A 14,443-nucleotide genomic window follows, 5' to 3' on the forward strand; every position below is an offset into this window, starting at 1 on the left:
TTACAATATTTCATCGAGTGTTGCATGCATGCAAATAAAGATCTGGTAGGATTAAAAAAATAATTAAACATTTGATATTTAAAAATTAATAAATAAATAAAATTTGATTTTATTTATTTATTTGATTAAAAATCAAATATTAATTTATTTTTCAAAAATTAAATATTGATATTAAATTAAATAAATAAACGATTTGAATTTCATTTATTCACTTAATAAAAATTCAATTATTAATTTATTTATTTTAAAATCAATTGTGGTATAAAATAAATAAATAAATGAATTAATTTTCATTTATTCATTCAATAAAAAGTCAGTCATTGATTAAAAATAAATCCTGTAAATCCTCGGACTGTACTCCTCTATATTTTCAAGCCTTCTAATCTTTGGATTTTCGCACTTTAAAATATTTTCAGTCCTCTCGAGTATAAAAACCACTTAACAGTATTTCTAAGAATAATACTCCGTTTCCTTTCACAGATCACTAACGTCTAGTGCACGGGTCTGGTTCACAGATGACTAGTTCCGCTCTCAGATCTTCGTATTATACCCGTACAAACCACTGTTAAGTTTTCTACCAAATATAACCAACTACACTAGGAATCCTTGAGGTCTTCACACTGATTCTGATAACTGCTTTGAATGACTCCAACCTTATTCCTCCAATGTCTGAACATATTAATGAACTTCATACGGAACACTGTTGACGTCTTCTTCACTGCAGTTAACAACTCCAAAATCTTAACCCAAAAGATCAGAGTCCAAGATCATTTCACATATCATAGACTAGGATCTGAGAATTAAGATCGACTCTGATAAGTTCTCACAGAATTTAGAAGAAATCTTTAATCCCTAATGGCATATCATTGATCATTGGTTATCTTCCCATAATTTAAATCTGGAAATGATTTTGACTTAGTCAAAACTGTAGCTCGTAAATAAGGACTCAAATATTATCTAACGAGTTTATGAGGTATACCTCTTAATGAAAGTTGAGGGATATCAGGAATTCTGCCACTTAAAAGAATCCTAATTTCCCCTCTCAGAAGGAACATTTCTGAATCTCTTGACTGAGATTTTCCATCCTTGAAGGCGGAAGGCAACTTTTCTATGAAAAGGATTTTCTCGCAGGTACACTTGGATGTTTGGAGCTTTGAGTGAGTGACACACTGTGAGACTGAGTGTAGAGTGGAGTGAAACACAATGTGAGATCACTAAACAGAAATTACACATTTGCACTGTAAGAAATGGTTAAATCTCTTCACTTGGTTGGTTGATCCTAAGGTTCCACTCTGAATACATTTTGAAGGATTACTCAACTAAGGGGAAGAGATTATAAAGAGATTATGGACCGATAGTCTTTCTGAAACTAAGAAGAGGGATTTCTAACTTTATTGTACTAAGGAAATGATTCTTCATCTTAGGGGGAGAGATTATTGGGTTTCGATTTTACGTTCCAAAATGTTTTCTATGTGCTTTATGGGAAGATCTGAAGATTGTTGGAGACAGTATTTGGAAGATGTGTCTATCTCCAACTTTACATAAGGGAGAGAAGAATATGTGCAACTTTCAGGATCATATGTTCTTATTCAAGATCAGAGATAAAGAGCAGAAACATGATCTAGGATTTCAACCATTGCCATTGACCTTGATATGGTTTAACAACGATTGCTATGTCAATACCTTCCTTGTGTGTGTGAATCTTACATGTGTATTGAAAACATTTTAATCAAGAGGTAGTGACTCTTATACAGATGCCCTGGCTGACAGGAAAATTTTCAATAGATAAGATTATGTTGGGAGAATGCACCTAGTAACTGTTTATGTGCCTTTTTCAGCTCTATATTCTTTTGAGAGAATACAGATGGGCTTACAGATGTCTCTGATTATAGATACTCCACTTCTTTATGAGAGACAGAGTTGTAGGGTTGACCTTTCCTTCTTTATGTTGTGATTTTTGGCACTATCTCCCTCATTCTCAACACAACTCTAATACCAAACAGTAATTTTGTCTAATCACTGAGTTAATATCTCAAGAAAATTAAATGAATTAGAACAAAATATGGGGAATATATCAGAGTAAGGTAATGGAATACTTTTTGAGAAGTGTTTAGTTCTAATGACTTGGGCTAGAACCTATTAGGTTTGATAGGCTCTGAGTCAGTTCCTAAAACTGCTGAGGGTGTTAAAGATCACAAACATCCGAAGTACAATATCATAGAATTTAATGATCAGGAATAGAGTGATTTCAGAATCAGAGATCTATTACCTTTTCTTACCATAATATGGATTCATGAAGGATGCCTCATATGATCATGCTTTCTGATTCTTTTGACAATGCTACTCAGTCAAATCTCATTAACTCAAAACAGTTCAAAGTTAGTCCAATACAGATAAACACTATAGAAGAAAGGGAGTGAACATTGTTCCAAACTTATAAGACTTGCATAAGGTAATCAGAGTATAAGAAATATATCAGGATCTAATATCCAGTTCAAAATATAAGCATTGCAAGATCAAAAGAGTTACACACAGGATCAACACATAAGTCATAAATAGGGATGGAAACGGGTCGGGTATCATAAAATCCAAATCCAAATCCAAATATTTTCGGGTTATCCAAATCCAAATCCGTTGGGTTTCGGATCGGATCGGGTATTTTTCAGATATCCAAAATTATAAATAATGTAGTCAAATTTTGTATTATTTATGTTAGATATATTTGATAATGTCATGGTTAATATGATTTATGTTTAGTTTCCAGATCTTACTTAAACAGGACAAATCAGTACTTAACTGAAATTAACACTTATACTGAAGTCAGAACTTAAGTCATCAGTACTTAAGGTTCAGGAGATATTTATCAGAAGATAATATCAGTACTTAAAGGAAACGTTCAGATAAGGAAGGTGGTTGATTGAAGGAAGAGAAGATCGAGACAATCATAAGAAGAGATATGCATGAACAAGGAATTCTATGAAGAATAGAATACTTGGAAGAAAAGATATCTGATTGATATATTATAGGTAGCAGAATTATATTCCATATCAATTAGCGATTATCTTGTAACTGTGTAGTATATAAACACAGACATAGGGTTTATACTATAAGTATTATCATTATCGAGAATATTATTCATTGTAACCCTAGCAGCTCTCGTGATATTTGTTCATCACTGAGAGAGGACAGTTCCATATTGTAACAGAGTTTATTGCTTTGAATAAAGTCTGTTTTCTGTTACTTGTGTTATTAGAATTCAATTTGATTGTGCTATAAACTGTATTCAACCCCCTTCTACAGTGTGTGTGACCTAACAAGTGGTATCAGAGCCTATCTGTTAACACACAAACAGTTTAAGATCCAAAAACAATCATGTCTGAAGTAGAAACTTCAACTAAGCCCACCAAAACTGAAGAACCTCCAAAGACACAAATCCATAGTCGATATGAGGCTATTAGAGTTCCCATATTGAAACCGTCTGAATATCCCATATGGAAGGTGAGGATGACTATGTTTCTGGAAGCTACAGATCCAGAATATCTTGACAGAATCAAAGAAGGACCTCACAATCCAACAAAACTCGATGTTGCAGTTGCAGGTGAAGCAGCAAAGTCTGTACGAAAGGAGAAGAGTGATTACACTGCTGAAGATATCGCTTCAATTGCTAAGGATGCTAAGGTACGACACTTACTGCATAGTGCCATTGATAATGTAATGTCAAATAGGGTTATAAACTGTAAAACTGCAAAGAAGATATGGGATGCCTTGGAAACAAGATGTCAGGGAACTGATTCGATTAAGAAGAACATGAAGACAATACTCACTCAAGAGTATGAACACTTTGACTCAAAGGCTAATGATTCATTGACTAACTTATATGATAGATTTGCCAAACTCTTGAATGATTTGTCACTGGTTGATAAGGAGTATGATCTTGAAGATTCAAACCTTAAATTCCTGTTAGCTCTTCCTGAAAGCTGGGATTTGAAGGCAACAACTATAAGAGACAACTATAATCTTGATGAAATGACTCTTGATGAAATCTATGGGATGCTTAAGACTCATGAACTTGAGATGGAACAAAGAAGCAAGAGGAAAGGAGGAAAGTTAAGGATAGTTGATCTTAAGGCTGAAGAAGAATCTCCCAAGGCAGCCACCTCAAGAGAAGGCAAGGGTAAAGCGCTCTTCACAAAGTCTGATACCGAGTCATCAAGTTCTGATAGTGATGGTGACTCAGAAACTGAAAGCTCTCCTGAGATGGATGCTGATGAAGAGATGATGAAGCTGTGTGCTCTTATGGTGAAAGGAATCACAAGGATTGCATACAGGAAATTCAGGAAGGGAAAGAAGTTTTCCAGGAAAGGTGCAAGTTCTGATAAGAAGAATTTCAGAAAATCTGAAGGTAAAGGAGGGAAGTCAGACAGAGGAGATTACACAAATGTCAAATGCTACAACTATGGTGAGAAAGGCCACATATCTCCTGATTGCAAGAAAGTGAAGAGTGACAAAGGCAAGGCTCTTGTCATAAAGAAGAAAAGCTAGACAGACACCTCAGATTCTGAAAGTGAGGAGAACTATGCCTTGATGACAAATGCTAATATGGCAAATGCTGAAAGCAGTACTGAAGCTGCTGAGTTAAAGGTACCTCAAACTACTTATGCCTTTCATACTGATGATATTAATGAGTTGAGAAGATATCTTAAAATCATGTTCATTAGCTATAGAGATCAAACTTTAACATGTGAAAGATTAACTTCTGAAAATCTTGCTTGTAAAAAGAGGAATGATTATTTAGAAAAAGAGTTAGTCATGTTCCATCAAACTCAGAAAGATTGAGATGATGCTTTCTATGTTAGGGATGAAGTACTTAAAATGAATGAATCTCTAAAAGCTGATTTGGAAAAGGAAAGAGAGATTATTAGGACTTGGACTAACTCTGGCAGAACAACTCTGAATTTGTTAAGTAGTGAAAACTGGAAAGAGGGCTTAGGTTATGGAGATGATAAGAATGATAAAGGAACTGTAGATATTAAGCCTATAGTTATTAAACAAAAGCCAAAGTTAAAACATGTTAAGTTTGTAGCTGTAAAGTCTGATACTGAGAAATCAGAAAGTAAAAAGGAATTAACTTCTGACAAAATAAAAAAGGAAAAGACAACTTAAGTAAACATAGGCTTGATGACAAAGAAGCAGCTTAAGCAGAAGCTGAAAGATGTTAAGAATGCAAACAAGGTAAAATCACCTAGGAAAAATAGGAATGGAAAGGAAGGTGTGAATAAAAGCAATGATTATAAACCTGTTCCTAATGCTCCTAGAAAAACATGTCATAACTGTGGAAATTCTAACCATCTGGCTTCTTTTTGCAAGAAGAATAAGAACATAAACTCCTTACCTTCAAAGTCAGGAGTTAAGAGTCAGTCTGTTAGATATAAGCCACAAAATCCTTGTTTTCATTATGGTAGTTTATGGCATTCCATTTATACTTGTAAGGAATATCATAGTTTGTACTATGATTATTATCAAATAAAACCTTCTTTAAAGAAAGTTATCATTGTTCCTTCTAGTGTAAGTTATGATTCAAAGTCTGATAGTGTAAATTCTGATAAGAAAAATGTTAACATAAACTCTGATGCTAAATCCGCTGCAAATGTTAACAAACTTAACAAGGCCAAAGGATCCAAGCAAGTCTGGGTCCTTAAAACTAATCATTAGTGGTCTTTGTGATTGCAGGGCAACAGGAAAAACATCCTAGTTCTGGACAGTGGATGTTCAGGACATATGACTGGAAATAAAGCCCTGCTATTAGATTTTATGGAGAAGGCTGGCCCAAGTGTTTCTTATGGAGATGACAACATTGGAAAAATATTGGGATATGGCAATATCAATCTTGGGAATGTCATTATTAAAGAAGTAGCTCTGGTTTCAGGACTTAAACATAATCTGCTGAGTATTAGTCAAATCCGTGACAGAGGTTATCATGTGGATTTCTTTGAAGAACACTGTGAAGTTGTAAGTAAATCTACAGGCAAAATTATTCTGAAAGGATACAGGCATGGTAACATTTATGAAGCCAAGCTTTCAACAAGTACAGATGGTTCTGCAATCTGTCTGATGAGTAGATCATCAATTGAAGAAAGCTAGAATTGGCACAAGAAACTCTCTCACTTAAATTTCAATAATATAAATGAACTAATCAAGAAAGATCTTATGAGAGGACTGCCAAAGTCAGTATTTGCTCCTGATGGTCTTTGTGATTCTTGTCAGAAGGCTAAACAAAGGAAATCTTCATTCAAGAGCAAGACTGAATCATCAATTCTTGAGCCTTATCACCTACTATATGTTGATCTATTTGGTCCAGTGAATGTCATGTCTATTGCAAAGAAGAAATATGATATGGTCATAGTGGATGAGTTCACCAGATACACATGGGTGTATTTCTTGCACACAAAAAGTGAAACTGCATCTATCTTGATTGATCATGTCAAGCAACTGGATAAATTGGTTAAAGACTCTGTGAAAATAATAAGAAGTGATAATGGCACTGAGTTCAAGAATTTTACAATGGAAGAGTTCTGCAAAGACCATGGAATCAAGCAGGAATTTTCTGCTCCTGGAACTCCACAGCAAAATGGAGTTGTTGAAAGAAAAAATAGAACTCTCATTGAAGCTGCACGAACTATGCTTGATGAAGCAAAGCTTCCAACTTTCTGGGCTGAAGCTGTGCAGGCTGCTTGTTTTACTGAGAATGCAACACTCATTAACAAGCATGGAAAGAAACCATATGAGATGGTGAAGAAAAAGAAGCCAAATCTGAAGTATTTTCATGTATTTGGATGCAAGTATTTTGTTTTTAAGACTCATCCTGAACAGCTATCCAAATTTGATCTAAAAGCTGTTGAAGGAATCTTTGTTGGATATCCACTTTCCACAAAAGCCTTCAGAGTCTACAACTTGAGAACAAGGGTGGTCATGGAATCTATAAATGTCTCTTTTGATGATAAGAAGATTACTGGACTTGAAGATTTCAATGATCATGATCAGCTGAGATTCAAAAATGAAGAATTAAATTCTGATACTGAAAACCCTGACAGTCTAAATCCTGATACTGCAAACTCTGATGGATTAAACTCTGATGTCATTGAAACTGTGGTGACTACGTCAAAGGAGAATGCACCTGTGTAGGGGGAGCATACTGAAGATACAACCACATCTCAAGAAGCATCAGAATATGTAACTGGCTCTTCAAGTTCTGATAAGCCAAGTTCTGATAGTCCTGAAAATTTAAATTCTGAAGGATCCAACTCAGAGAGCATAGTTTCAGGGGGAGCATCAGAATATATAGATGAAGATAGCATGGATCATGGGGGAACATCCAGTTCTAGAGAAAACCTTCCATCTGCAAGGAAGTGGACTGAATCACATACACCTGACTTAATAATTGGAAATCCTGATGCAGGTGTCAGAACTAGAACAACTACTTCAAGTGAATGTCTTTACAATTCTTTTCTTTCTCAGACTGAACCAAAGAAAGTAGAAGAAGCTCTTCAAGATGCTGATTGGGTGCAAGCAATGCAGGAAGAGTTAAATGAATTTGAAAGAAACAAAGTCTGGACCCTAGTGCCAAGACCAAAGAACAGATTTGTTGTTGGTACAAAGTGGGTATTCAGAAACAAAACTGATAGTGATGGCATAATTACAAGAAATAAAGCAAGGTTGGTTGCTAAAGGATATTCTCAACATGAGGGAATTAATTATGATTAAACATTTGCTCAGTTGCTAGATTGGAAACCATAAGGATATTTTTGGCTTATGCTGCTCACAAAAAGTTTACTATCTTTCAAATGGATGTGAAATGTGCTTTTTTCAATGGAAAATTGGAGGAGGAAGTATATGTTGAACAACCTCCAGGAATTGTAGATCCCAAATATCCAAATCATGTCTACAGGCTTGATAAAACACTTTATGGTCTTAAGCAAGCTCCAAGAGCATGGTATGAGACTTTAGCTCAGTTTCTTCTGGAAAGTGGATTTAACAGAGGAACTATAGACAAAACATTGTTCTACCTCAACCATGAAAAGGACTTACTTTTGGTTCAAATATATGTTGATGATATCATTTTTGGTTCTACAAATGACAGACTTTGCAAAAAGTTTGCCAAATTGATGCAGTCAAGATATCAGATGAGTATGATGGGAGAACTTAGCCATTTTCTGGGCCTTCAAGTCAAGCAGAATGAAGAAGGCACTTTTATTTGTCAAACCAAGTACACCAGAAACTTGCTGAAGAAATTTGGAATGCAAGATTGCTCAAGTGCATCCATTCCCATGGCCACTGCAATAAAACTGGATAAGGATACTGGTAAATCAGTAGATATTACTGATTACAGAGGTATGATTGCCTCTTTACTCTATCTAACTGCTAGTAGACCTGATATCATGTATGCTACCTGTCTTTGTACAAGATTTCAAGCAGATCCAAGAGAACCTCATTTAACAGTTGTGAAAAGAATCTTCAAGTATCTTAAGGGAACAACTGATCTGGGATTGTGGTATCCAAGAGAATCAGATTTTAAACTAATAGGTTACTCAGATGCAGATTTTGCAGGTTGCAAAATTGACAGGAAAAACACTAGTGGAAGCTGCCAATTTCTTGGAGACAGATTGGTTTCTTGGTTTAGCAAGAAACAAAAGTCAATTTCCACATCAACTGCAGAAGTAGAGTACATTGCTGCAGGAAGCTGTTGTACACAGATTCTTTGGATGAAGAATCAGTTACTGGATTATGGGTTAACATATTTTAAAATCCCTATTTACTGTGATAATCAAAGTGCTATTGCTATGACAGGTAATCCAGTCAACACTCAATGACAAAGCACATCAGCATTAGGTACCACTTCATAGGGGAATATGTGGATGAAGGTACAGTGGAATTGCACTTTGTTCCAACAGATCAACAACTAGCAGATATCTTCACAAAACCACTGTGTGAAGCTACCTTTACAAGATTGGTAAATGAACTTGGAATGGTTTCAGGTTCTTTCTCTAAATCTGCTTAGCTTTTATTCTGCTGCATCAGACTTTATGATCAGTATTTACAGATATTACTATCTTTGTGTATTCTGTGCTTAATTGAAAATTGCTTAAGTACTGATTGCTGTCTGATGTGTATTTCTAAACTCTGATAGTGATATGACTGTTTCCGTGACTATTCAATCCTATGAGGATAACTGTGCTAGATGCTCACCTAGTAGTCTTTAATATACTAAAGATCCCATGTTCGAAGTAATTATTTATGTGGAAATTTATTGACACAAGCAAATTCTGATATTGAGCTTAGTTCAGTTTACTTTGTCTATCTTATTACTAAGTCAAAAACTAGAATAATGCTTCTCATCTGTTAAGTTCTGATTTCAGTAAATCTGCTGAATGTACTAAGTGCTGATAAACCTCACTTATCAAAAGAAAAAGGAAAAGAACAAGGAATAAAAATCAGGTACTCCTTTGAGATCTAGAGTAAAAATGTGGAAGGGACGACCCAAGTGCATTGCTGGTATTAAGTAATATGCATCAGAAAAGCAAATAATTATTTTTCTTGGTGACTTTTCACACTCTATGATTACTAGAGAAATACTCTGATAATAGCATAAATTCTGATAAGCAGTCGTGACTCACTTACACTGAGAAGCCACTGTCAAATGAAATTTCAAAAGATGGATAAAATAAGCACAAAATAGTTGAGGTGGATTCATGGATAAACTCATTCAATAGTAGGCTTCAGAATAATGACAGATTTTAAGGAAAGTTCTTAGTTATGCCTTATTTCTAAGTTGTACTGAAGTAAATCAGACTTTACTCTTTGTCTGATATTTAGCTTAATGCACATACTTACACTCCATATGAATGATGAAAATTACTGTGGTGATCAATGTTATTTTAGATGAACAGTTTATGTGTCAGATTGCATACATTCTGAGGATAAGTTATGATGTAAGTTCTGATGATTAAGTTCTGAAGAACCGAAATCAGAATTTGTGTGAAGAATTACAGAAATAGGCATTCACTTTTCGAGTTAAGAAATCTTGTTCTGATGACTGTTAAGTTCTGATATAAGTCTAAGTGCTGATATTAAATTCTGATTCTTTACTTGATTTATTTATGGTTTAAATCTGAAACAGTCCCATTTTACATCAGAATATGTTCGGGTGAGATATTAACAGTCACTACAATTAGGGTTAGTGGTACACGTCCATGCCAAGTAATGTTTACTTATTTCTTGTTCGCATTAAACCCTGTTTTACACTTCCAATGGCTGTTTTTATTCTCCTCAGTCTTGGGAGACGAGGTAGATTTATTTCTACCTGTCAGCATTAAATTTTCCTTGCGTCTCCTGGCATTCTATTGGCTATATAAACCAGCACTTCATTCCAACCAGTACATCTCTCATTAACACTCAAACTCTCAAACTCATTTCTTCTTCACTCATCACAATCATGGTTAATTATAACTTAGTCCTGAACTATGATACTTTCTCTCTCACCATGAGTTGTCCAGAATGGCAGCAGAAATGGCATGTTACTGCCATTCCTGATGAGGTTTGGGACTCTGTTCCCCAAGAGGTTCTGACAGACCTCTTGTTCTTCTATATGGATTACCATCGCCATGTTGAGCGACTGGAAGAAGAACGGTTGGAAGCTCTTCGATAGCAGGAGCGAATCATTCGTCTCGTTGTTCTTTTTGTTGAAAGTAGGAAGAAGAAATATGATCTGTAGCTTAGGACAATCTTGTAATGTTGTGCTGTAATTTCAATTTCATGAATGTATTTTCTCAATATATTAATGAAATTTTATATTTTTGCAAGATTTTGTCTCTGAGTTGTTTGAAATTCTGATGCATTTTTAAATCCTGATTTACCCATATTCTGATGACCGTTTTTATATCTCGTACAAATCAAGTTCTGATTCTGACGTGGCAGTACCTGTTTACTTGATTTATTTTTTTGGTCATTCTTTCACTTAGTGTATTTATACAGAATATTGGTCTCGCAGTAAAAATAATTTTTTTAAGTGGGAACAGTTTAAATTTTAAATTAAAACTGAACTACCTTAATTAATGGGATTACTTGGTAAGTGGAACGGTTTTTCCTTGAAAAACTGCATGTGATAAGTAATGATTACTGTTTTCCCGTACCCATTAATTATTCTTTACTGCTGCATGTCTGACAAGTGTCCAACGGTTACTTTTTCTACCGTGTATAAGTAAAATAGAGAGAAGATTGTAAAATCTTTTATTTACTTTCACACTTTATCTCTCTTTTCTTTACTTCTATTCTATCTCATCTCCTGACATTTCTTTTGATACAGACATTTTGTCAAACACCTTACAGGCAAACTTATTTCTCAATTTTTCTCATGGCACCTAAGGATTTGATTATAGATGGAGCCAAGTTTGTACCCAACAACTATGCTGCAATCTTAAACCATGATGAAGCTCCATCTGATTTGCACTTTGTGCAAGATCTTCTAGCACACAGTGAGATTGGGTATGCATTGACCCAGCCTCAAGTCATTTCCAGCCAACAAGTTCTGACGTTCTGGCACACTGGGCATTTTGATAATGGTGGTGCTACTGGTACTCCAAGCATTATTTTCGATGTAAATGATGTTGAGCATGTGGTAACTCCTGGAGCAGTTCGTAAAGCTCTACATTTACCCAAAGGCTGTATTTTCTCAACAGCGGAGAAACCAGTTCTATAGCAGCTCATGGCCAATTTGGGGGTATGAGAAGAGTTTGGCCAAGCTTGGACAGTTGAAAAGAGCACATATCAGAAAGGAATGGAGTTTTTTCTTCGACTGCATCACTAAGGCATTCGCCAATAAGTGTTCCAACTTTGATGCCATTCCAATTATGAGTCAACACATCGGGTATGCTATTATTCACCAAACTCATTTTGATTTTGCAAGTGTCGTGCTAGGCTTTATAGGGGATAGGATGACAGAGGATAGGAATGTAGTATACTTTGCTAGATTCTGTCAGCTTATAAAATTCAATGTTCCGACTTTAGACCTGGATCGACTACTGACCTCTATGCCGCCCTAACCTTCTTGCCTCTCAATCAGATCTACTGGCAAAATAGCCCATTTCTCAACCTTTTGGTAGACGGATTCCTGACTCGTAAATGCTCCTTGCAAGGTGGTCCTTGCTGATTCACACGGGATTCCACGTGCCCCATGCTACTCGGGTGGGTTCATTTCTCTTGGATACCATTCGGTTCGAACATTCTACTTCGTGTCTCTAGTCTCGCCGCATACAAGAGTCACCTAGTTGAGCCTAGTCGAATCAGAATCATCAAGTTGTGCTGATGACCCTCAATTAGCCAGTTCTTTATTTCCACCCTTTAAACTTACAAAACGGGCTTTTAATGATCTGATAAATGCTGACCTTAAGAAAAAGGTAGTTAGACCCTTACAGATACCTCAGTCTGTAAAACAGATCTTGGTAAATACTGATCCTCAAACCTACAGATCTGTTTATCCTGATGTTCAACCTACCAACACATCCCAGACACCACAACAACCATCAGAACATACCACATATACTCCTCAACCTACTCAACCCTCTATCAGAACACATCTCAAATCTTCACAGATTCCTCAACCTTCATCATCAGCACATACTGTGAACCCTTCATCCTCCAAGCCCAAGAGGACAAAGACTGTACCTTAGACACCACAGAAGAGAAGGAGGATTGTTCTGAGAGATGAGTCAGACAGTGAGGAACAGGTTCCTGCATCAGTACTTGTTGTTAAAGAAGCTGAGAAGGTCCCTTCTCAGAAGGATACTGGAATTGGGGGATCTAAGCTTCTCAAAAGGCTTAGAAGAACGTCTTATGCTGAAACTCCCAATGAATCTTCTTCTTCAAAGAGATACAAGAAACAGAGAGCTCACAGGCCAGTTTCAGATGATGAGGAAGCAGCAGATAAGGAAGGAGATCAGGAATCTCTGATCTCACAAGAGCCAAAATTTGCTGAAGCTACTGCTACAGATAAAGCATCTACACCACCTGTGTCTCCTGTATATGAACCAGTATCTACTGCAGACCCAGGCACAAGTGCTGAAATTGATATTCACAACCTAGTTGTGCCTGAGGTTCTCTACTTAGAAGCTCTAACAACTCCAATTAATCCATCAAAAACACCACTTACTGATGCGAATGAAATTCCAGAATTGTCTACAACACCTTCTCTGCATCTATACATTGAAGATCAGACTATAGGTGAGCATCAGAATATGGATGTTGATCAGAACTTGGAAGCAGATCAGCACTTAGAGGATGATGTTGACGCCTCAATTGCTTCTCATACTGTTCTTTTAACAGAAGATGCTAAATCTATAAGTTCTGATGCTGCAAATGCTGATACTACTGGTGATGCTACTATAAATGAAGATGCTAATGCAGCTGGTCCATCAGGACATGCACCTCAACAAACTGTTCACAAAAGTGAGATAGTCAAGAAGTTTGTTACAGGGGAAGCACCAGTACCTTAGAGTGAAACTCCTAGAGGACAGGAGTGGAGTAAGGAGTGGAACACATGTACTTTTGTTCCTTCTCAATCGATTCTTGCTGAGCACTTAGAAAAAGCTAATGAAATGCTAATTAATGATGATTTCAAGACACAGCTTCGAGTCACTGCATTGAGTACTAGACATCTTCAAGGTCTACATTCAACAACTCATGCAGTGGTGCATAAAATTCAGGAAGAATTGCTCAAGCAAGAAATGACTAAGAAAATTAACAAGAAAACTTTCTTCCAACCTACTTTTGACAGAGTTGCTTACATTGAGAAGACCCAAGAGAAGCAACAGTCTCAGATTAATGAAATTTTGAAAAATCAAGCTTCTCAGCAATCTCAACTCGATGAAATCCAATCCTCAGTGGAATTGCTTGTCTCTCTTCTCTTACCTGCTGATGCCAAAAAGGGGGAGAAGGTAATTAATTCCAAATGCAAAACTGTTACGACACTGAATGGGAAGGATGATGAAAAAGATGACCAGGGAAACTCTGGAATGGGTTGAGGTCATAGTCAAGGTAGAGGTCTTTCATCAAGAAGAGCTGAAGCTACAAGTCATATAACAAGTTCTGATACTGGAAAAAGAATTACTTCTGATACTAGTAAAAGGATAAGTTCTGATGAACTTTTGGATCTTGATAAAGAAATTTCAAGACAGTTATTTCTGAAGGAAAATCCAGGAATGGACTTTGAGAGTCTATTGGAAGAAGAAGCTAGACTTAAGTCAGAAAAAGTTAACTCTAAATCTGAAGCTTCTGTTGGTAAAAAGAAACTTCCCAAGATCAAAGGCATTGTGATAAAAGAAAGGATAAATATTGAGGCAACCAAGGCCAAATCACAATTGCAGATAGATCCAAGGTCCAAGGGCAAAGAAAA

This window comes from Apium graveolens, chromosome 4 (genome assembly GCF_009905375.1).
Source record: "Apium graveolens cultivar Ventura chromosome 4, ASM990537v1, whole genome shotgun sequence".
NCBI lineage: Eukaryota > Viridiplantae > Streptophyta > Magnoliopsida > Apiales > Apiaceae > Apium > Apium graveolens.